The sequence below is a fragment of the Protobothrops mucrosquamatus genome, unplaced genomic scaffold, assembly GCF_001527695.2.
Source record: "Protobothrops mucrosquamatus isolate PMUCROS unplaced genomic scaffold, P.Mucros_1.0 scaffold3306, whole genome shotgun sequence".
Taxonomy (NCBI): Eukaryota; Metazoa; Chordata; class Lepidosauria; order Squamata; family Viperidae; genus Protobothrops; species Protobothrops mucrosquamatus.
Genome location: NW_015389296.1, coordinates 72,476 through 97,349, shown reverse-complemented (window position 1 = coordinate 97,349; position 24,874 = coordinate 72,476). Strand labels below are relative to the sequence as shown.

The following is a 24,874-nucleotide window of genomic DNA, read 5'->3' as shown; positions in this document are numbered from 1 at the left end:
AGGCATCTCCAGAGTATTTACTTGCTTACTTATTTAATAATAAAAGAATACATTTACAGGCTGGATGCCTGCCTTAGGGCTGCTCTGTTCATCTCTCTAATTTCCAGAGCTCCATCAAGTCTTCCTCTCCCACTTCTTCCCCATGTCCCAGGAGCACATCCACATTTTTAAGACGTTCAGGAAAAGAGCTTTGATCCCACGGTCGCCTTCTTTATTTCAGCCCCGCCGTGCCCATCATCCCCGACCTCCTCTCCCATCTCACTTCTCCCTCTGTCCTTCCCAACGCAGAAGTTCGAGTATTGGACGACACCACGGAACGGAGCATGCGCAGAAGAAACTACGGCCTGCAGTATGTTCCGTAGGAGAGGCGACGTTTTCGCTTTTACGGGGGGGGGGAGGGAAGGGCAGCTTTCTCGTCAAAGGAAGGAAATGCGTTTTACTTCTCTAGGAAGGAGCGCTCTGTGATCCAAGCTCTGAGGCCAGGACGGCGCGGGAAATTTTGGCGGGAACTATCTGTAGCTGCTCTGCTGAGGCGCAGCAGCTCTGAGGAAGCGGAGCCCTTCTTCTCTCCCCCTGAAACCGGGAAAGAGCCGGTTGGGATCGGTAGCGGAGGCTCTGCCGTGACTGAAAGAGGCCTTGGGCGAGGCTGAACCCGGAGACCGAATGGAGGCCCGAGTGTCTCCGGGGGCGGGAGCAGCAGCAGCCCCCACGGCCCTTCAGGCGCAGAGCGGCGATGGGGAATCCGGGGGAAGAGGCGGCCCGAGCGGCCTACCCGAGGAGCCGCGCGGCTCCGAGGATGAGCGCCGGCGCTTCCGCAGCTGCCGCTCCCAGGAGGCTGAGGGGCCCCGGGCGCTTTGCAGCCGCCTGCATCGGCTGTGCCGTGGGTGGCTGCGGCCCGAGCGGAACAGCAAAGCCGAGATGTTGGACCTGGTGGTGCTGGAGCAGTTGCTGGCCATGCTGCCCCCGGAACTGGCGGGCTGGCTGCGGGAGTGCGGAGCGGAGAGCTGCTCACAGGCGGTGGCCCTGGCTGAAGGATTCCTGCTCGGTCCCGCAGCCACCCTGGAGCCGGGAAAGGGGCGGCAGGTGAGAAAAGTTAACCATGAGCCGCTGATGTATTTAGTAGACTCTATAAAAAACAATAGACATTAATAAGACAGATGTCTGCATTTCTTGTAACTCTTAATACTTTGAGGACTTACTTGTTCTTGAGGCAAATGCTTCGTTTTCCTCTTGGAGAAAATTCCATGGGAGGAAAGACAAATTCAGCCTCAGGACTGCAAGAGAGTCCAAGAGTTTGAGAGAAGAGGCCAACATCCTTTCTTTGCCCTCCCTTTGTTTACTTTAATACATGAATGAATGAATGGATTTATTTGTTCCATTTCAGCTGATATTCTCCAAATTACTCATTCTCATTAATGACATAGCATATCTTATTTTAAAGTCTTACTGTACTTGCCTGCTTCTCTTCTTCACAGTCACTGGGAACATACATCTAGAGAACATGTTGGTATGTTTATATTTAGTTGGAAATATGCAGAAGTGGCCTTCATCCTGTGGTGGATAGACAATGGCTATGATGATGATAATGTTGGTATAGTGTAGGGGTTTGCAACCTTAAACACTAAAAGAGCCACTTGGACCGGTTTCCCAGAGAAAAGAAAACACTGGGAGCCGCAAAACCCGTGCGCGCGCGCGCCTGCCTGCACAAACAGGGGAGCTTGATTGAAGAGTTTAATTCAAAGAGAAATAGAGGCTGCTGTGCATGAATTCTCTCTCTCTGTCCCTCTCTTTGTCTCTCTCTCCGATTTTCTGCTCACCTGGCAAGCTGACACACATTCTTATTGGGCTGGCTCTCTCCTGCCCTTGGTCTGCCAGTCCTCTTCCCCCACTCTATGTGTGTGTGTGTGTGTGTGAGAGAGAGAGAGTGTTTGTGTGAGAGAGAGAGAGAGAGAGAGAGCTGCTGCTTCCTGCTGAGATGCAGCACAGGCAGGAGCCCACCCCAATAAGCTTGTCAGCTTGTCCGAGAACAGTGTGAGACCACTCTCTTTTTTACACACACACACACACACACACACACAGGAAGTGCAAGTGCCTCTCTCTGTCTCTCTCTTTCTGCAAATGATGGAGCCTGGGAGCCGCAGGAGAAGACTCAAAGAGCCACCTGTGGCTCCAGAGCCGCGGGTTGCCGACCCATGGTATAGTCTATGGGGATGACATAGGGGAATGGTTGAAAAGCCAGACTAAACAAACATCATGTAAAATGTTTCTCAGTCCTCAGAAAGAGACTGTATGTGTGTGTCTCTCACAAAACCATCTTGGTATTGATCCCAAGGTCTGTCTGAATTGCCAGGTTGATGGTCTCTCCACTGCAAGAGGCATAAAGAAGCCAAAAGGAAGGGAAGATCAATTCCTTCCCACTCAAGAGGCAACGTTTTGTAAATCTAAAGGAAAAGATTCCCGGAGTAAGACATAAAACAGACATAGCTGCATCCACAAAGGAAGAAAGGCCACAGCTATCAAAAGAAGGGGAAAAGATGCAAGCAAGTCCTGATCAGAATGAAAAGAGGAAATAAACATAGGCAATGAAACATTTCACAAACATAGCAGACATTTACCCAGAAATAGCTACCTTCAAATCAGAATCCCCAAGTTCTCTCACTTTGACTTGTGTTGGGGGATTCCAAAGGTAAGGCAAACAAAGTAACATGGTTACAGTCCTTTGAATATGGGTCATAAACCAGGCTTCTTTTTCAGATGCAGGAGCCCTTCACAGGAGAGATCTCAGCAGAGCTCCAGGAAAGAGGAAATCGATGCAGTCCTTCTCAAGGGCTGCTTTTCAGGAGGATCCAACTTGGGCCACTGCAGCAGGTAACTATAGTTTATTATGAGAGCAGCAGAGTTCAAGCTCCTGACCTCTTTCTACAGTATAACAAAATGCTGAGTCTATGTGTAGTTGAACACCCTATCCTCCCCAGTGAGCCTCATTCACTGAACTTTCAAGATCATTTTGGAGATACATACCAGAGATAGTAACAGCCTCAAAGACAATGTATTTTGCTTGCTTAATATTTTGTAATACTTCAAAGAGGAATCAGAAAACCAGTTAAAGTAATCTTATAAAGTTGGGATTACTCAACTCTCATGAAATTATTGAATAGCATAATAACTGCTTCACAAATATGTCATAAGGACAGATTTCCCGTGAAAAAGCCCCAAAGTTCACTAGATGACTGTAACAGTAAGAATGTTCCTTTAAGATTTCCAGGCCCATTTCTAACATGTTGAAAGAGAGAAGAAATTCCTAGTGGATGTGTGCTGTTTTGTAAAGAATGTAGAATTTGCTCCCCAAGTCAAGTGAACCAGTGGAATCGGTTCCCCAAATTCTTGCTAAGTTATTCTAAACCACCAAGAGCCACCCCAAAGAGTGCTATTGCCATTCAAAAACTTGGATGCAGTTATGTTTTGTGCACATAGAGCACCAGCTTTTAGGGAGAGAAGCACTGGGGGCTAAAAGCCAGAAAGACCTTTTATTCTCCAAGAAAATGCTCATTCTTGCAAAGCTGTTTTGTGCACTAAGAGAGAAAATGCACAGGTCTTTTCTGGGATTATCTATTAAAGAACATTCTCATTCTAGGGCTTTGATCCCTTTGAGGAGGTCACTGTGGACTTCACAGAAGAGGAGTGGGCGCTGCTGGATTCTGGCCAGAGAGCCTTGTGCAACGAAGTCTCATTGGAGGCTTTTAGGAATATGCCTCCTCTGGGTAAGGCCCCACTTTGCTCTGGGTTTCATTAATTGGGGAAAGTTATTTCGTTCATAGGTAAACAGGGAAGATCATGCACTCAAGTTGCTTAAGGTGATCATCTCTACTTAAGGCCTTTTTATAAATGTTCACCATGGCTTTAGGAAATGGCCCACATTGTCTAATCAACAGCAAAGTCTTATTGAGGTTCCCAGCTTTAAAAAATCCTTGGATATCACAATTTGCACCCAACACCTCCAAGTTGGATTCATGGCTGATGGCATACCTGTAATGGAGACAGGCATACTTTTGAGAGAAGACCCTCCCCCACTTAATAGTTGGTGTTTATTTTGACATAATTTATTAAGGATTATCTTAAACAGATAAAATACAAATGGAATTAATAATAGTAATAGTAATAAATAATAATAATAATAATAATAATAATAATAATAATAATAATAATAATAATAATAATAATAATAATAATAATAATAATAATAATAATAATAATAATAAAGTTGGAAGGGACCTTGGAGGTCATCGAGTCCAACCCCCTGCTCAGGCAGGAAACCCTATACCATTTCGGACAAATAGCTGTCCAGTCTCTTCTTAAAAACCTCCAGTGTTGGATCATTCACCATTTCTGGAGGCAGGTTGTTCCATTGGTTAATTGTTCTAACTATCAGGAAGTTTCTCCTTAGTTCTAGGTTGCTTCTCTCCTTGATCAGTTTCCATCCGTTGCTTCTTGTCCTGCCTTCAGGCGCCTTGGAGAATAGCTTGACTCCCTCTTCTTTGTGGCAGCCCCTGAGATATTGGAACACTGCTATCATGTCCCCCCTTGTCCTTCTCTTCGTTAAACTAGACATTAAAAAGAAAATATTTACAAAACACAGAACCCCCCCTTGTGTATGAGTATGTATATGAAAATTCCCCCATCTCCAGCATGTATGTATAATGTTAACAACTCATCGTTGTCTCTTATAATACAACCAAAATACTCTTCATTCCTTACGTTGCCCAATATTCTATAAACTCTAAATCTTTAGATCTTACTAATTACCAAAGATATAATCAAACAACGAATCAGTGAACACCTACAGGCAAACAAAGTCATTACTAAAAGCCAACACAGGTTTGTCAAAAACAGATCATGCCAGACAAATCTTATTGCATTCTTTGACCAAGTGACAAAATTAGTGGACCAGAGGAATGCTGTGGATATAATTTACTTGGACTTCAGTAAGGCATTTGACAAAGTAGATCACAACCTACTACTTGATAGGATAGAAAAATGCGGGTTAGACAGCATCACCACCAGATGGATCCGTAGCTGGCTGTCTGGCCGTACTCAGCGTGTGGTCCTCAATGGAACCACATCTACATGGAGGGAAGTGTGTAGTGGGGTGCCCCAGGGCTCTGTTCTGGGCCCAGTGCTCTTCAACATCTTCATCAACGATTTGGACCAGGGGATAGATGGGGAACTCATCAAATTTGCAGATGACACCAAGCTGGCAGGAATAGCCAACACTCCAGAAGACAGGCTTAGGATACAGGAAGATCTGAATAGACTTGAATACTGGGCGCTATGTAACAAAATGAAATTCAGTGGTGAAAAAAGTAAGGTTCTACCCTTAGGCAAGAAAAACCAAATGTACAGGTATAGTATAGGGGGTACCTTGCTCAATAGTAGTAACTGTGAGAGGGACCTCGGAGTCCTGGTGGACAATCATTTAAATATGAGCCAGCAGTGTGCTGCAGCTGCCAAAAAAGCCAACACAGTGCTCGGCTGCATTATTGCATCCAGTTTTGGTCACCACGATGTAAAAAAGATGTTGAGACTCTAGAAAGAGTACAGAGAAGAGCAACAAAGATGATTAGGGGACTGGAGTCTAAAACATATAAGGAACGGTTGCTGGAATTGGGTATGTCTAGTTTAATGAAGAAAAGGACGAGGGGGGACATGATAGCAGTGTTCCAATATCTCAGGGGCTGCCACAAAGAAGAGGGAGTCAAGCTATTTTCCAAAGCGCCTGAACGCAGGGCAAGAAGCAATGGATGGAAACTAACCAAAGAGAGAAGCAACCTAGAACTAAGTAGAAACTTCCTGACAGTTAGAACAATTAACCAGTGGAACAACCTGCCTCCAGAAGCGGTGAATGCTCCAACACTGGAAGTTTTTAAGAAGAAACTGGACAGCCATTTATCCAAAATGGTATAGGGTTACCTGCCTGAGCAAGGGGTTGGACTTGATGACCTCCAAGGTCCCTTCCAACTTTATTGTTGTTATTATTGTTGTTGTTGTTATTATTATTATTATATAATTAAAAATAAAGCTAATGACATAAGTAGTTACTAATATAGTCCTCATTTCGTTTTAGTCTACCTTGCACATCCCTCTTTTAACAAACTTTGCAAAAAGAATTTAAAACTACTAAACATTACCAATCCCTTACATAATGTCTTGTTCAGATATAGTAAAATTATTTCACCACCCCATTAAAGATTTCTACAAGAAACATCCATTCCAAACAATCCTTTTCCCTTCTCTTCAAATTTTTACGCTTCAAGTCCACTTGTAATTTCCCTGAAAGGACTCAAATAAATCTCTTATATTTTAATTTAAAATGGTATCATCCAATTACATTTGTAATTCTAGTGAAGCCTTGTCTTCAGAGGGATTTGGTTTTTGTTCGTAACCCCTGATTCCAATAAAAAGATACAAAGATCAAAAACTTCAAATAAGTCAAATTCATACGTAAATAAGACAGATTTTTCCCATAAAGATGTTCTTTCTAATTAACTTCATAAGCTTTAAATCAGTTTCACAAAGCATTTAAAAGCGTTCCAAAAACAACTCTAAAATAATCTCTTGCCTGTATATTGCAATAGATTACAAAAAATAAGAATTTAGAAAGCTGCAAAGCTATGATATTCTTTCTCAAATGAACTGAAGAGAATGGTACCCAGCAATTGATAATGCTGCATTTATGATTCAGAGCATGATGGAACCAACAACGTTTAGCTGAACACAAGTGGCTGCAGAAATGAAAGGTTTTGCTGTCAGCTTACACAAATCAGATGTATAAAGTATATTTGGACCATTTCCAGTTCGTTCTTCTAGAAAAAATAATTGGCTATTCAAACCTGAGATCCACCGGCCAGTTTCAGCAAAATCAGAAAAATGGGAGTATTGGGTCTCCTCAGTACAAAAGATGTCCCTAACAGTTCTAAATTCCAACAGGAATTGCTATTTTCTTCTTTCCAAACAGGTGACGGAATGAAGAAAGAGAATGAGGAGCAAGAGCGGTTAATGCTGCTGCAAACAACAAACTATGAAGTAGAAATGATGTTTGACCATCAAGCAAATCCAAAAAGAAAAGAGAGAAGCCAGTCAGAAAGTCGAGGGCAGGAACCCTCTACACCTTGTAATTCCTTTTCTGTTATTTTACCTAAGAAGTGTTATAGGAAACACAAACCCAATACGATTGTAAAGTTGGGGAAAGATTCCAGACTGAGCAAAGAGACTAAAATATACAGAAAATGTGGAAAGAGCTTTAGTAGCAAAGTTACTCTTAATGACCATGAAAAGAGCCAGATAGCAGAGAAACCATATAGTGGAAAGAGCTTTGATTTAATAGAAAAAGTTAATTTTCATAAAAGGATTCACACAGGTGAGAAATTATATAAATGCATACAGTGTGGAAACAGCTTCTGTTTCTGCAGTACTCTTGATTTACATGAGAGGATCCCCAGACGGGGGAAAAAACAAAGCTGCACGGAGTGTGGAAAGCAATTATTTAACAAAAGTTCCCTTATCATCCATCAAAGGAGCCACACAGGGGAGAGACCGTATAACTGCCTGGAGTGTGGCAAGAGCTTTATTTCAAAAGGAAACCTTAATACTCATAACAGAATCCACACAGGGGAGAGACCGTTTAAATGCATTGAGTGTGGAAAGCAGTTCACTCAGAAAGGAAATCTTACAGATCATGAAAGGATTCACACAGGAGTGAAACCGTATAAATGCACAGAGTGCGGAAAGAGTTTCCGTTTCAGTCGTAATCTGAATTGCCACAAGAAGATCCACACGGGGGTAAAACAACATAGTTGCATGGAGTGTGGAAAAGGATTCTATGAGAGGAGAAACCTGACTGTCCATCAAAGGATTCACACTGGGTAGAGACCGTATAAATGCTTGGAGTGTGGAAAGGCCTTTGCTTTAATGGGAACAGTTATTTGTCATAAGAGGATTCACACAGATGAGAAACTACATAATTGCATAGAGAGTGAAAGGAGCTTCAATTTCAGAAATACTCTTGATCACCATGAGAGGATCCACAGAATGGATAAAAAACATAACCTACAGCGAGTGTGGAAAGACATGCTTTCAGAAAAGAGAACTTACCATCCATCAAAGGAACGACACGGGAGAGACCGTATAAATGCCTGGAGTGTGGCAAGAGCTTTATTTCAAAAGGAAATCTTAATTCTCATAAAAGAATCTACACATGGGAGAGACGATATAAATGCTTGTAGTGTGGAAAGCGGTTCACTCAGAAAGGACATCTTACAGATCATGGAAGGATTCACACAGGGGTGAAACCGTATAAATGCACATTGTGTGGAAAGTGCTTCCGTTTCAGAAGTAATCTTAGTCGCCATGAGAGGATTCATAGAGGGGAGAAACAGCATAACTGAATAGTGTATGGAAAAGGATTCTACGAGAGGAGAGACTTTACTGTGCACCAAATAATACACACGGAAGAGCTTCTAGAAATGCATTGTGTGGAACAGGCTTTCAAAAGTTCTCTTAGTCACTAAGAGGATGCACAGAGGGGAGAAAAAACATTCCTCCAGGGAGTGTGGAAATGGATTCTGTGAGAAAAGACCTTATTATCCATCAAAGGATCCATACAGCAGAGATATTGTATAAATGCAAATAGTGTGGAAATAGCTTCAATACAAACTCTCAAGTGTGGAAAGAGCTTTACTTAAGAAGGACAAATTAAATTGAAAATAATCCATACTGTGGATAGAACATATAAAGTTAGTCCTGTACTTACAGTGAGTTTGTTTAGTGAGCATTCAAAGTTAGAGTGAAAAAAAATGAAAAAAGTGACTTAGACCAGTTTTCACACTTATAACTGTTGCAGCATTCCCATGATCATGTGATCAAAATGTATTTATGTTGGTTGCAGCGATCTGGTGTCATGATCTCCAGTTGCACGTGTTTTATCACTGGAGGTTTTTAAGAAGAGACTGGACAGTCACTTATCTGAAATGGTATAGGGCAGGGGTCGGCAACCTTAAACACTCAAAGAGCCACTTGGACCCATTTCCCACTGAAAACACTGGGAGCTGGGGGGGCTTGATTGAAGAGTTTAATTAAAAAGAAATAGAGGGTTCTGTGCATGAGTTCTCTCCCTTTCTCTTTTTCTCCCTCCCCCTTTCTCTTTCCCTCTCTCTCCCGCTCTCCCTCTCCCCCTTTCTTTCCTCTCTCCCTCTCCCCCCTTTCCCTCTCCCCCTTTCTTTCCTCCCCCTCTTTCTTTCCTCTCTCTCTCCCTCTTTCCTCTCCCTCTCTCCCGTTCCCTCCTTTCTCTTTCCTCTTCCTCTCCCTCTTTTTCTCTCTCCCCCTTTCCCTCTCTCTCTTTCCTCTCCCTCTCTCCAATCTTCTGCTCACCTAGCAAGCTGGCTTCACACTGTTTTCCGACAAGCTGACACACATTCTTATTGGTCTGGCTCTCTCCTGGTCTTGGTCTGCCAGTCCTCTTCCCCCACTCAGTGTAAGTGTGTGTGTGTGTGTGTGAGAGAGAGAGAGAGAGAGAGAGCTGCTGCTTTCTCATGCTTCCTGCTGAGACTCAGCAAAGGCAGGAGCCCTGCCCAATAAGGTTGTCAGCTTGTCCGAGAACAGTGTGAGACCACTCTCTTTTTTACATACACAGAGAGAGAGAGAAGGGAAGTGCAAGTGCCTGTCTCTGCAAATGGCGGAGGAGGACTGGGAGCCGCAGGAGAAGGCTCAAAGAGCCAGATGCGACTCCTGAGCCACGGGCTGCCGACCCGTGGTATAGGGCCTCCTGTTGAGCAAGGGGTTGGAGTAGAAGACCACAAAGGTCCCTTCCAGCTCGATTCTGATTCTGATTAGTTTGCACTTTGATTCCAGGTCAAATTCAAGATGCTGTTTTTGATCTTTAAAGGCCTTCAGGGCAAGAAGCTGTGTTACATGAGGGACTTCTTCTGGAAGAAGATGTGTGTTGCGGGTCCTCTGTTAAGGAGTTACATGTGGGACCAAAGAGGTGGGCCTTCTCTGCCCTGGTACCCATCCTTGATATCTTTCTGTAAGTCCCTGAAAACAACATGGCTATGTCAACAGATCTGGGGGATCTCAAAGAACTGTTGAACCAGTGAGGTTGAGGCATTACTTATCATACTGAATCCTTTTTTCCTAGTCTTAACAATAATTTTGTTTTGTTTTTTTTAAATCGTAGAATGTTTTTCATTGTATGCCACCCAGTGTCATGTTTTGGGAGATGGTCAACTATAATAAATATGATGTCAACGCTGCAAATACTGTATATTCTTGCTTTGACAATGTGCAGAACTGTCTGGTATATATATAGTTAAACCAGCAACTGGGAAAGAGGGAGGAGCATAAGGATAGCCCGGGAGAAGGAAACCGGAAGTAAATCACATCTTCCAAATTGATTGGAAGATGTGAACCATGACCTTACAATAAGGGAGTGGAAAATGTTTGGAATGTTATGCGTAACGGAAGAGAAGCAGACCTAAGCATTCCCCCATGCTGTGCTGACGTATTGTGACCTTAATAAATGCTTTTAGGAGAAAACATGCCTGAAAGTCCTTTTAAGTGTTTCGTTACTCAGACACATGACATTATGCTTAGGTCTCATCTCATTCTAAAACAGTATGGGGTCCCAAACCCCATCCACTGCCTCGAAGTTTGAGAGGTACTGGTAAAGATTTGGGGAACATTTGAAATGAATGAGAAGAAATTGTCTGAGACCAGCTTCCTCCTAGCAGCAGCAGCTTCCCCGGGGGGGGGGGGAAGCGACAGCCAGCAAGCCGGGGGAGAAAGGAATCTGGCAGATTTCCCAGCTGGGAGCGAGGCCAAAGCTATCGGGAGGGACGTCAGACTGTGATAAGCCGAGTGAAGGCTCTGGACGAAGCCATGCAGCATTGCCAGCAAAAATGGTGAGTCACATTCCTGAAAACATAACAAATCCCAAATTGAGGCCTTTCCAGCAACTGAGCTCACCACAGCTAATAGAAACCTTACGACAGCTTGAAGTGATGCAACTGCCAGAACTACACCCGGTCAGCTTGCAGATGGGGGAAGCCCAGCATGTCCAGCAATTATTGAGGGGCCTACTACAGCAGAATACACCACTACAAACCCCACTTGCACAGTCACCATTGGGAGGCCTGCAGCAGCAGGGGGCACTACCAGCCTCCACTGCCCAGCAACAAAGAGCCCACCAACCATGGGATTGGCAGGCAGGAAGGGGCCAACTGCAACTGGGGGCACCACATCAACAGCAGGGAGCCCAGCAGCCATGGGACCAACAGCCGGGGTGGGGCCAGCAGCAACAGCCCCAGTGGGTACCGCAACAGCCTGTTTTTGCACCACCCTTCAATGCAACCTTTGACGGAGACCCAGAGAAGCTGATTTTTTTTCTCAACCAAGGGCGCTCTCACTTGAACCGTTGGGCCTACCATTATCCGGACCCAGGTGCCATGGTTGACGTATTTGCATCCAACCTAGAGGGAGAAGCAGCTGAATGGCTGAATAATTTATATAGTGAGCAAGCCCCCGAATTGGAAGATCCCCACCTTTTCCTCTTAGGTCTGAAAGAACGATTTGAGGACCCATCCATAGGCCTCAAAGCAGCAAGACAAATTCACAAAAAAAGGCTTTTGAAACCTATAAAAAGCAGGCTGATAGAAAGAGGGCTCCCCAAAGAACATTCCAAGTTGGGGAAAAGGTTTATTTGTCAACTAAATATCTACGCCTCAGGTTGCCCAGCAAGAAATTGGGACCAAAGTTCTTGGGGCCTTTCCCCATAGTAAGGATCATCAACCCAGTCACAGTAGAGCTAAAACTCCCTAAACTCTTGGGGAAAATTCACCCAGTTTTCCATTGTAGCTTGTTGAAGCCATATCAGGGCTCCACATTAAGACCTCCTCCAAAGAAGGCACCTGGGCCCCTCGTGGTTGCGGGGCAGACCCACTATGAAGTAAAGCGTATTCTTGACTCTAGAATCTTTAGAGGGAAATTGCAGTATCTAATACAATGGAAGGGATACCCGTTGTCCGAAGCCACCTGGGTGAAATCCAGTGAAGTAAAGTAAAGTAAAGTAAAGATTGGTCAAAAGGTTTCATGTGAAACACCCCAACAAACCGAAAGGTGACCCTTAATATATGCTTTGATTTGCTTTACAGGATCTGTCCTTTTTGTAAGGGGGGCCGGATGTCAACGCTGCAAATACTGTATATTCTTGCTTTGACAATGTGCAGAACTGTCTGGTATATATATAGTTAAACCAGCAACTGGGAAAGAGGAAGGAGCATAAGGATAGCCCGGGAGAAGGAAACCGGAAGTAAATCACATCTTCCAAGTTGATTGGAAGATGTGAACCATGACCTTACAATAAGGGAGTGGAAAATGTTTGGAATGTTATGCGTAACGGAAGAGGAGCAGACCTAAGCATTCCCCCATGCTGTGCTGACGTATTGTGACCTTAATAAATGCTTTTAGGAGAAAACATGCCTGAAAGTCCTTTTAAGTGTTTCGTTACTCAGACACATGACATATGAAGAATGAATGAATGAATGATTCACATAGGAGTGGCATGCTGACTGAGGAATTCTGGGAGTTGGTCCACAAGTCATAAAATGATCACGTTTGAAGACCCCTGTGCTAGATTAAAGCCTCATGGCATCTAGTTGCTGATGTTGTTACGCAGGAAAAGAAAATCCAAAACAGTCAGAATTATAGTGGGAACTGGAACACTGAATATAGAAAAGCTCAGTGCAGTAAAAGATGAAGCAAAAAACACTGGAAACCATTTATGCTCTGCTTGCGCAAAAAAAAATTAAAAACGACTTTGTGATTTATGGTTTTGATGATTAGACAGATACATACAAGAGCTTAATGCTGTAACTTGACAAGATAAAGGTTACAATATAGTTGTGCTTACAACCGGTGAAGAACATTCTTTATATATTTTCCTTTTTTCCTACTTTCTTTTATTTTCTTATCACACTGAGCTTTTTCTGTTATTTCTCCCTCCTTCATGGAAGAGTCTAGACAGCTCCTTCTCAAGGGAAAACAGAGTAGTATGTATTCAATAACAAAGTTAACTGTAAAAGAAGCAGAGATAAATGTTTTCATAGTAAAAAATGTTGAAAAAGGGAAAGTTCCTGTCTTTTCAAGTAAAAAAGGACAGAGATATATACAAAATGTATATATAGATATATACAAAAATTTGTATATATAGATATATACAAAAATAAAATGAAGCAATGGAGTACTTTTAAAAACTAGTAAAATACAAAGTACTTACGATACAAATCCAGTATGTCAGATTAAATCACTTTCACTGCAAAAGGGAAACGCCCATATAAACGCCAAATAACCAGAAAAAGGAAGCACAACTTGCTTAGGTTGATATCAGGTAACTTTCCTTCATCTGTTTGTAGCCAATGAGCGTGAGTGTTTAGGGAGCCAATCAGATGTCATCTTGTTTTGGCAATGAGCCAATCAGATCACAGTAGGATTCAATTATTGATGTCATGTATTGAAGCTGAGAGGAGGATATTTGTCAGTGTGTTATGTAATCCCTATCAAGTTGGTTGGGGTATTTTTTTTGTTCTTTCATTTAGTGACCTGATAAAACGTAATAAAATTAAAGTAATGGTGCAAAGAGTTGACTGGTTGCCCAGAAAGCGATATAAAATAGAATTATTAAGTGAACAAGGCTACAGTTATAAAGAAATTAGAAGAAAAATTGGTGGTAACTTAACCAAAGGTGGCATTTGTACTGTACACTTTTCCCAAAAGGTTTCCACAATTTTGGCCACTACTGTATAAATGTATCAAGTGTGGAAAGAGCTTTTGTTTCAGGGGTAATCTTAATGAGAGGATCCACAGAGAGGAGGGAAGAAAATTTAGCTGAAGAGTGTGAAAAGGTATTCTATAAGAACAGAGACCTTAATACCCATCAAAGGATCCACACAGGAGAGAGACAGTATAAATGCAGAGTGTGGAAAGGGCTTCAGCAGAAATGGTCATCTGGCTCAACAGCAAAAGATTCACAGTGAATATACTATAAATCCCTCGAGGATGGAAAGAGCTTTACTCAGAAAGGACAACTTAATTCTCATGAAAGAATCCACCCTGGGGAGAGACCATTCACAGGTAGTCCTTGATTTATAACCTTTCATTTAGTGACGATTCAAAGTTACAACAAAAAGTAAGCAGAGGAAGCCAGATTTGTTTAACAAATGCACAATTCACGCAACAACTGGAGCGATTTGCTTAAAAACCGTGGCAAGAAGAAGGCTGCAAACTGGGGCATGACTGAACTGTCTTGCTTAGCAACCAAAATGTTGGGCTCAATTGTGGTTGAAAGTCGAGACTACCTGTACCACTGTCCTTGCTTTTGAAAGATCAAAAGACTTGATTCCATTAACCAATTTTGTTGGCAAACTGGGGTTGTTTCTGCTCCATGAGCAAATTTTGCTCCTCTCCTGAAATGTCAAGCCTTTATATCTCAGAATTTAGCTGCTTAAGAAGCAGAGCTTCTACCTACTCCAAATGTGACTTTGAACAAAGGTAAGGGATGTCATCTTTTTTTCTATGGTCTCTGTATATTTAGGCTGCTTCCTTGTCTGAGGATTGGTTAGACAAGCAGTCCTTATTTAATTTCCTTTCTGGTCCACCTCTTTGCTTCCTTCCAAACCATCAACAGCAAACTCTCAAGCACTCTGGCATGACCTTGGGTTCATAGCCAACTACTTATGCCTCCCTTCCAGGAGGTTAACAAGGCTACCAGATTGAAGTAATATGAGATTTTCTTTCTACTTCCTACTGTCTCCCTGTCTGGTCTTTTTCTTTCTTTTTCTCTGAAGATTTAGCTAAAGCCTTATTGTTTGCTTTTTCTGAGGGGGAGGCATTTCTAGAGGGGGGAGGGAAGGGATATGAGATCTGCCCCATAAAGGGAACCCCTTTGTGAGCAGTGCCATGGCAAATTACATCTCACCACTGAAGCTTTCTGAAGGATGTCAGGGAAGAAACTCTTTGATGTTACAAATCTTGGCACTTTATTGATAAATTCTTTTTTATCTATAATCCTCCTGGCATTCCCTTCTGTGTATTCTTTTCTCCCTTTATTGGAATCCATCATCATGGCTAGCAGTACTGAATCTGCAATTTAAACACAGCTGTGGGGCAAACCCAACCATGTATGCATACAGCAAATCTGTATGTGTTTTATGTATGTGTACATTTTTGAAAGCAGGCAACAGAATTTCATTTTGAATATGTGCCAGTGTGCCCACAGCAAAAAATGACAATAAAGGTTATCTTAATCTTAATTGTCCAGCCCAGATTGTCTGACAATCTGACACTTAAAACAGAGGTGGGAGTAAAACCAGCCCAGGGAGTCGTTTTTTTTTAAAAAAACTTGCACAGCGACTTGAAACCTCATCAACTCTTCAGGAATCAACGAGCCACAACCAACCAAACCGAAAAGGTGAAGATAAAAATATAAGATTTGGATAGAATAGAAATAGAAAACCAACTAAAGTAAATAAAGGACAGGCTCGGCTCCAGAGAAAAAGAATACCTTCACTGAGTGTCACCACAGGAATACAATTAAGACAACAAGGAGGTCAAATAAAGCGCCAGAAGGCATCTCCAGAGTATTTACTTGCTTGCTTATTTAATAATACTTGCTTGCTTATTTAATAATAAAAATAAATTGGGGCTGCTCTGTTCATCTCTCTAATTTCCAGAGCTCCATCAAGTCTTCCCAAAGAGCACATCCACATTTTTAAGATATTCAGGAAAACAGATTTTATCCCAAAGTCGCCTTCTTTTATTCCAGCCCCGCCGTGCTCATCATCCCCTCCCATCTCACTTCTCCCTCTGTCCTTCCCAACGCAGAAGTTCGAGCATTGGACGTCACCATGGAACGGAGCGTGCGCAGAAGAAACTACGACCTGCAGTATATACCGTAGGAGAGGCCACGCTTTCGCTTTTACGGGGGGGTGAGAGGGGCAGCTCTCTCGTCAAAGGGAGGAAACGCGTTTTACCTCTCTAGGAAGGAGCGCTTTGTGAGGCCAGAACGGCGCGGGAAATTTTGGCGGGAACTATCTGTAGCTGCTCTGCTGAGGCGCAGCAGCTCTGAGGAAGCGGAGCTCTTCTTCTCTCCCCCTGAAACCGGGAAAGGCCGGTTGGGAGGGGATCGGTGGCGGAGGCTCTGCCGTGACTGAAAGAGGCCTTGAGCGAGGCTGAACCCGGAGACCGAATGGAGGCCCGAGGGTCCCCGGGGGCGGGAGCAGCAGCAGCCCCCGCGGCCCTTCAGGCGGAGAGCGGCGGTGGGGAGTCCGGGGGAAATCGCAGCTCGAGAGGTCTCCCCGAGGGACCCCGCAGCTCCGAGGCTGAGCGCCGGTGCTTCCGCAGCTGCCGCCCCCGGGAGGCTGAGGGGCCCAGGGCGCTTTGCAGCCGCCTGCACCGGCTGTGCCTCGGGTGGCTGCGGCCCGAGCGGAGCAGCAAAGCTAAGATGTTGGACCTGGTGGTGCTGGAGCAGCTGCTGGCCCTGCTGCCCCCGGATCTGGCAGGCTGGCTGCGGGAGTGCGGGGCGGAGAGCTGCTCGCAGGCGGTGGCCCTGGCTGAAGGATTCCTGCTCGGTCCCGCAGCGACCCTGGAGCCGGGAAAGGGGCGGCAGGTGAGAAAAGTTGACCGTGAGGGAATGCATGAGCCGCTGATGTATTTAGTAGGCTTTATAAAAAAAAACAAGATATATTAATAAGACAGATGTCTGCATTTCTTGTAACTCTTAATACTTAAGAGAACTTACTTGTTCTTGAGGCAAATGTTTCGTTTTCCTCTTGGAGAGGAAAGACAAATTCACCCTCAGGGCTGCAAGAGAGTCCAAGAGTTTGAGAGAAGAGGCCAAAATCCTTTATTTGCCCTCCCTTTGTTTCCTTTATACATGAATGAATGGAGGATTTATTTGTTCCATTTCAGCTGATATTTTTCAAATTACTCATTCTCATTAATTACATAGCACATCTTACTTTAAAGTCTTATCGTACTTGCCTGCTTCTCTTCTTTACAGTCACTGGGAACATACATCTAGTATGTTTATATTCGGTTGGAAACATGTGGAAGAGGCCTTCATTCCCCAGTGGATAGACAGTGGCTATGATGATTACGTTAGATAACCTTTATTGTCGTTTTTTTACTGTGGGCACAACAGCACTCATTAAAAATGAAATTTTGTTGCTTGTTCTCAAAGGTTACACATAACACACATTTAATACACCCACACACACACACAACATATGTATAGATCTACACATGATGAGACTGGATGTGTGTCTCCCTCACAAAACCATCTTGGTGTTCATCCCAAGGCTTGTCTGAATTGCCAGGTTGGTGGTCTTTCCACTGCAAGAGGCATAAAAAAGCCCAAAAGGAAGGGATCATCAATTCCTTCTCATTCAAGAGGCAAAGTTTTGTAAATCTAAAGGAAAAAATTCCCAGAGTATGAGATAAAACAGGCATAGCTGCATCCACAAAGGAAGAAAGGCCATAGCTATCAAGAAAAGGGGAAAAGATGCAAGCAAGTCCTGATCAGAGTGAAAAGAGGAAATAAACATAGGCAATGAAACATTTCACAAACATAACAGACATTTACCCAGAAATAACAGCCACCTTCAAATCAGAATCCTCGAGTTCTCTCATTTTGACTTGGGTTGGGGGATTCCAAAGGTAAGGCAACCAAAGTAACATGGTTACAGTCCTCTGAATGTAGATCATAAACCAGGCTTCTTTTTCAGATGCAGGAGCCGTTCACAGGAGAGATCTCAGCAGAGCTCCAGGAAAGAAGAAATCGATGCAGTCCTTCTCAAGGGCTGCTTTTCAGGAGGATTCAACTTGGGCCACTGCAACAGGTAACTGTAGTTTATTATGAGAGCAGTAGCACTCAAGCTCCCTCTGTTCCTGACCTCCTCCTACAGCAGTGGTTCTCAACCTGTGGGTCGGGACCCCATTTGGGGTCGATCGACCATTTCACGGGGGTCGCCAAGCAAGGCTGTCCGCCATTTTTTTTGTTCGCAATTTTTTTGTCCGCCATTTTTTTCCCCTTTTCCGGCGGGTGCCTTACCTCCCTTAGGCTGGGCCAGCTGGTGGTCGGCCTGCTCCGTCTCTGCTGCTTGCCAACTACGTCTCGGCCGGCGCAGGGGGCAGAACCACGCATGCGTGGCGCTCCCAGGCAGGGAAAGTCCTCGACTTACGACCAGTTGGGTAGTCCTCGACTTACGACCGGTTTAGTCCTCGACTTACGACCGGTTTAGTCCTCGACTTACGACCGGTTTAGACCTCGACTTACGACCGGTTGGGGTCGCGGCATTAAAAAGGTTGAGAACCACTGTCCTACAGTATAACGAAATGCTGAGTCTATGTGTAGTTGAACACCGTATCCTCCCCAGTGAGCCTCATTCATTGAACTTTCAAGATCATTTTGGAGATACAAACAAGAGATAATGACAGCCTGACAGGCTACTATTAGGCAATGTAATTTGCTTAATACTTCACAGACGACTGGGGAAACCAGTTAGAAAAATTAATCCCATGAATTCCAATTATTGGAATAGTATAATAACTGCTTCATAAATGTGTCTTTAGAATAATTTTTCCATGAAAAAGCCTCAAAGTTAACACTAAATGACTATCAGTAAGAATGTTCTTTTATGTGTCCTGTTTTGTAAACAATGTAGAATTTGCTCCCCAAGTCAAGTGAGCCAGTGAAAACTGTTTCCCAAATCCTTGCTAAGTTATTCTAACCCAACAGGAGGCTCCCCAAGGAGTACTGTTGCCATTCAAAAACTTGGGTGCAGTCATGTTTTTTGTATTTAAAGCACCAGCTATTAGGGAGAGGGGCAATGGAGAATTTACAGCCAGAAGAACTTTTTATTCTCCAAGAAAATGCTCATTTCATTCTTGCAAAGCTGTTTTGTGCAGTAAGATAGGTCTTTTCTGGGATTATCTATTAAAGAATATTCTCATTCTAGGACTTGGATCTCTTTGAGGAGGTCACAGTGGACTTCACAGAAGAGGAGTGGGCGCTGCTGGATTCTGGTCAGAGAGCTTTGTGCAAAGAAGTCTCGCTGGAGGCTTTTAGGAATATGGCTACCCTGGGTAAGGCCCCACTTTGCTCTGGACTCTATTAATTGGTGAAAGTTATTTCAGTCATAGGTAAACAGGGAAGATAATGCACTCAAATTGCTTAAGATGATCATCTGTACTTAAGGCCTTGTTAGAAATGCTCATCATAGTTTTAAGAAATAACCAAGATTGTCAAATCAACAGCAAAGTCTTATTGTGGTACCCAGCTTTAAAAATTCCTTGGATATAATCAGAATTTCCTAACTAACAATTTGCACTCAACATCTCCAAATTGGATTCAGACAGGCATACTTTTGAGAGGAGGACCCTCTCCTTAGCAGCTGTTGTTTATTTTAACATAAGTTATTAAGGATTATCTTAAACAGATAAAACACATACACAAATGGAATTCAAAATATGTTAAAAAGATAAATATTTACAAAATGCAGAAACACTCGTGTTTGTATGTATATGAAATTCCCCCCTTCATCTCCAGCATGTATATATAATGTTAACAACTCATCGGTGTCTCTTATAATACAACCAAAATACTCTTCATTCCATACTTCGCTCAATATACTATTAATTCATCTCTAAATATTTAGATCAGTGGTGGCGAACCTATGGCACGGGTGCCAGAGGCGGCACTCAGAGCCCTCTCTGTGGGCACGCGTGCCATCGCCCCAGTCCTAGGCCTTCAGCTGGGTTTTATAAAACCTTTTCATTTTAGGCCTCTATCGCCATGTGCAAAAAAAAAAAAAAAAGGTTCAGTCAATTTCAACTTCTTGCAGGAAAAAAAAAAGATCTTGCAAAGTTGGAATTGATCGATTTAACTTTTTAGTCCCACCCAGTCTGCCATTACCACCGCAGCCATGCCCAGCCAATGGGCCACACCCACCCAGCACTCGACGATGCCTAAGTGGGTTTTGGGTTGCAGTTTGGGCACTCAGTCTCTAAAAGGTTCGCCATCACTGATTTAGATCTTCTTGCTACCATGTTTCCCCAAAAGTAAACCTGCCCCCAAAAGTAAGCCCCAGCTGATTTTTGGGAGGTGGGCTTAATATAAGCCCCCCCAAAAAATAAGCCCTACTTAAGGGCCTGCACGAATGGTCTGCCTGTGATGAGGCGAAGCCAATGGGGGAAGGGGGATCTGATCCACAGTACCAATATACTGGTTTCTTACCGTGGCCTCATGGCAGTGGCATTAGGCATGAGGCGGCAAACGGCCAGTTTCAGTGCTATGCGGCTGTTTGCCGCTGGCTGCAGCCGTTTGCTGCCTTGGGTGTCGCACCCAATGCCACTGCCATGAGGTCTGGCAGATCGTCCCCCTCTTCTGACCCACGTGTCATTATACTGGTTCCCTACCGCCACCCGGGTGGTTCTGTGGCCTCATGGCAGCGGCAAAATGAGGCGGTAAATGGCTGTTTTGGCGCGATGTGGCCGTTTGTCGCCTCGCACGTCGCGCCCAATGCCGCTGCATGCCTACTGTACATTAACTCTAACCCCACTGCCCCCCAACCCTAACGGGAGATGGGAGAAAAACAGTTTTTCCCGTTTGTTTCCAAACTGCTTTGGGAACAAACAGGAAAAACCGTTTTTTCACCCCACCCAAGTTTTTCTGTTTTTTTCCCCAAGGGCTTCCCATCTTCTGTTAGGGTTGGGTGGCAGTGGAGGTTAGAGTTAATGTATGGCAGGCCTGGCTACAACCTCATGTGGATTAGATGGGGGGGGGAATCCACCAGGCCTCATGCCTGCACCATTGGTGAGAGCAACATGGCTCTGACGAAAACGGCCGCGGAACAAGTGGGGCAGGTTTCTCCCTCATCTACCCATTCTCTTCTCTGTCAGAGAAGAGAACTTTGCAGCTCTGCCTACAGAGCCACCAAAGCGGCAGGTGAAGTGCCGGAGGCTCGGGGAGGGAGGGTGGGCAGGCCATTTTGCGAGCACAACGCGGCTCGGCTGAAAGAGGCCTCGGAATAAGTGGGGCAGGTAAGGAAAGAAATCCTTGCTCCTTCCAGGAATTGCCTTTCTTTGCTTACCTGACTCCCAGCCCCGTGTTGTTTCTCCTTCGCGATTCGCCGCCGCTATGTGCAGCAAAACAAAGGAAACATTTTTTGGGAAAAAAAGATCAATCAATTCCAACTTCTTGCGAAAAAAAAGATCTCATGAAGTTGGAATGGATTGATTAATCGGCAGGTATCTGGCAGGCGGAGGGAAGCAACTCCACCCCCCCACATACAGCAACCTTACCGTGCGTGATTTCGGCAGGTGTCTGGCAGGCGGAGGGAAGCAACTCCACACCCGCCGCCCACAGCAACCTTGTCCTGCGCGGCTTTGGCAGGTGTCTGGCAGGCAGAGGGAAGCAACTGTCCCCCACCACGCTCTCGTTGCCACGTTGCTTCTCCACCCCATGCACAGGCCCCGTCCCACCCCCGTACGTTCGCGGCCTGCTGGTGCCGGTACCAGCAAAAAGTAAGCCCTCCCCGAAAGTAAAACCCTGTGCTTCAGAGCCCAAAAGAAAGTAAGACGGTCTCACTTTCAGGGAAACACAGTAATTAGCAAAGATATAGTAAAAAATAAAACTAATGACATGTAGTTACTAATATAGTCCCCATTTCCATTTAGTCTTCCTTCCACATCCCTCTTTTAACAATTAAACTTTGCAAAAAAGGAATTTATAACTATTAAACATTACCAATCCCATAAATAATCTCTTGTTCAGATATAGAAAAACTAATTCATCACCCCATTAAATAGTTCTACAAGAAACACAATCCATCCCAAACAATCCTTTTCCCTTCTCTTCAAATTCTTACGCTTCAAGTCCACTTGTAATTTCTATGAAATGACTCCATTAAATCTCTTATATTTCAATTTACAATGGTATCATCCAATTGCATTTGTAATTCCAGTGAAGCCTTGTCAGTTCTCTTCAGAGGGTTTTGTTGGTTTTGGTTTTAACCCTGATTCCAGTAAAAAGATAAAAGGACGAAAAACTTCAAATACGTCAAAAATCAAACATTCCTTTAAAGTTGCCATTATGTGCTCTGGTAATCAACCTTCAAGGTTTGCTTTTACAATTCATACGTAAACAAAACATATTTTTCCCATACAATATGATCTTTCTAATTAACATCATAAACTTTAAATCAGTTTCAGAAAGCATTTAAAAGCTTTCCAAAAACAACTCTAAAATAATCTCTTACCTGTATATTGCAATAGATTACAAAAAAGAAAGAATTTAGAAAGCTGCAAAGTTATGGTATTCTTTCTAAAATGGACTGAAGAGAATGCCACCCAACAATTTATAAGGCTACATTTATAGTTCAGTGCATGATGGAACCCACAACTTTATTATTTCTCATAAAAGAATCCACACAGGGGAGAGACCGTATAAATGCAAGCGGCTGCAGAAATGAAAGGTTTTGCTGCCAGCTTACAAAAATCAGATGTATAAAGTATATGTGGATAATCTCCAGTTCTTTCTTTTAGAAAAAAATCTGGCTATTCAAATCTGAGATCCACTGGCCAATTTCAGCAAAATCCCATACAAAAAAATGGGGGTGTTGGTTCTCCTCAACACACAAAACATTATCTCCCTTTCCCTAACAGTTCTAAATTCCAACAGGGATTGCTATTTTCTTCTTTCCAAGCAGGTGACGGAATGAAGAATGAAAATGAGAAGCAGGAGAGGTTAATGCCGTTGGAAGCAACAAACTATGAAGCAGAAGTGATGTTTGACCAAGCAAATCCAAAAAGACAAGAGAGAAGCCAGTCAGAAGGTAGAGGGAAGGAATCCTCTATACCTCATCATTCCTTTTCTGTTACTTTACCTGAGAGGCCTTATAGGAAACACAAACCACATACTATTGTAAAGTTGGGGAAGGATTCCAGACTGAGCAGAGAGACTAAAATATACAGAAAATGTGAAAAGAGCTTTAGTAGCAAAGTTACTCTTAATGGCCATGAAAGGAACCAAATAGGAGAGAAACCATATAGTTGCGAGGAATGTGGAAAGAGCTTTGCTTTAATAGAAAATTTTAATTTTCATAAAAGGATTCACACAGGTGAGAAACTATATAAATGCATACAATGTGGAAAGAGCTGTTTCAGTACTCTTGATTTACATGAGCAGATCCACAGAAGGGAGAAAAAACATAGCTGCAGAGAGTGTGGATTCTTTGAGAACACAGCTCTTGCCATCCATCAAAGGAACCACACAGAGGAGAGACCATATAAATGCCTGGAGTGTGGAAAGAGCTTTATTTTGAATGGTAATCTTATTTCTCATAAAAGAATCCACACAGGGGAAAGACCGTTTAGATGCCTGGAGTGTGGAAAGAGCTTTATTTTGAAAGGAAATCTTATTTCTCATAAAAGAATCCACACAGGGGAGAGACCGTATAAATGCAAAGCGTGCGGAAAGAGTTTCTGTTTCAGAGGTAATCTTAATCGCCACGAGAAGATCCATAGAGGAGGGAAACAACATAGTTGCATGGAGTGTGGAAAAAGATTCTATGAGAGGAAAGACCTGACTGTCTATCAAAGGATCCACACTGGGGAGAGACCGTATAAATGCTTGGAGTGTGGAAAGGCCTTTGCTTCAATAGGAGAACTTAATTTTTATAAAAGGATTGACACATGTGAGAAACTATATAATTGCATAGAGGGTGGAAGGAGCTTCAATTTCAGGAATACTCTTGATCACCATGAGATGATCCACAGAAGGGAGAAAAAACATAGCTGCAGTGAGTGTGGAAAGAGATTCTTTCAGAAAAAGGTACTTACCATCCATCAAAGGACTCACACAGGGGAGAGACCGTTTAAATGCATGGAGTGTGGAAAGCAGTTCACTCAGAAAGGATATCTTACAGATCATGAAAGGGTTCACACAGGAGTGAAACCATATAAATGCAAAGAGTGCGCAAAGAGTTTCCATTTCAGGGGTAATCTTAATCGCCACGAGAAGATCCACAGAGAGAAACAACATAGTTGCATGGACTGTGGAAAAGGATTCTGTGAGAGGCAAAAACTTACTATCCATCAAAGGATGCACACTGGGGAGAGACCATATAAATGCCTGGAGTGTGGAAAGAGCTTTATTTCGAAAGAAAACCTTAATTCTCATAAAAGAATCCACATAGGGGAGAGACCATATAAATGCATGGAGTGTGGAAAGAGCTTTATTTTGAAAGGAAATCTTAATTCTCATAAAAAAATCCACACAGGGGAGAGACCATATAAATGCATGGAGTGTGGAAAGAGATTTTTTGAGAACAAAGATCTTACTCGCCATCAAAGGATCCACACAGGGGATAAACCGTATAAATGCCTGGACTGTGGAAAGAGCTTTGCCCAGAAAGGGCAACTTAATTCTCATAGAAGAATCCATACTGGTGAGAGACCATATAAATGTATGGAGTGTGGAAAACAATTCAGTCAGAAAGGAAATCTTACTGATCATGAAAGAATCCACACAGGGGAGAAACCATATAAATGTACTGAGTGTGAAAAGAGCTTTGCAAAGAAAGGACAGCTTAATTCTCATAAAAGAAGCCACACGGGAGAGACCACATAAATGCATGGAGTATGGAAAGAGCTATTTCAATCAGAGAGACCTTACACTCCACCTAAGGACCCACACAGGATAACCCATATAAATGCCTAGAATGAGGAAAGACCTTGATTGTCAACAGAGACCTTATTTGCCAACAAAGTA

General features: G+C 43.3%; 1 pseudogene; it reads left to right on the top strand.

Moving 5' to 3' along the window:
- The first annotated feature begins 663 nt into the window (after window positions 1-663).
- Window positions 664-24,829, top strand: LOC107297437 (annotated as a pseudogene).
- The last annotated feature ends 45 nt before the right edge of the window (window positions 24,830-24,874 follow it).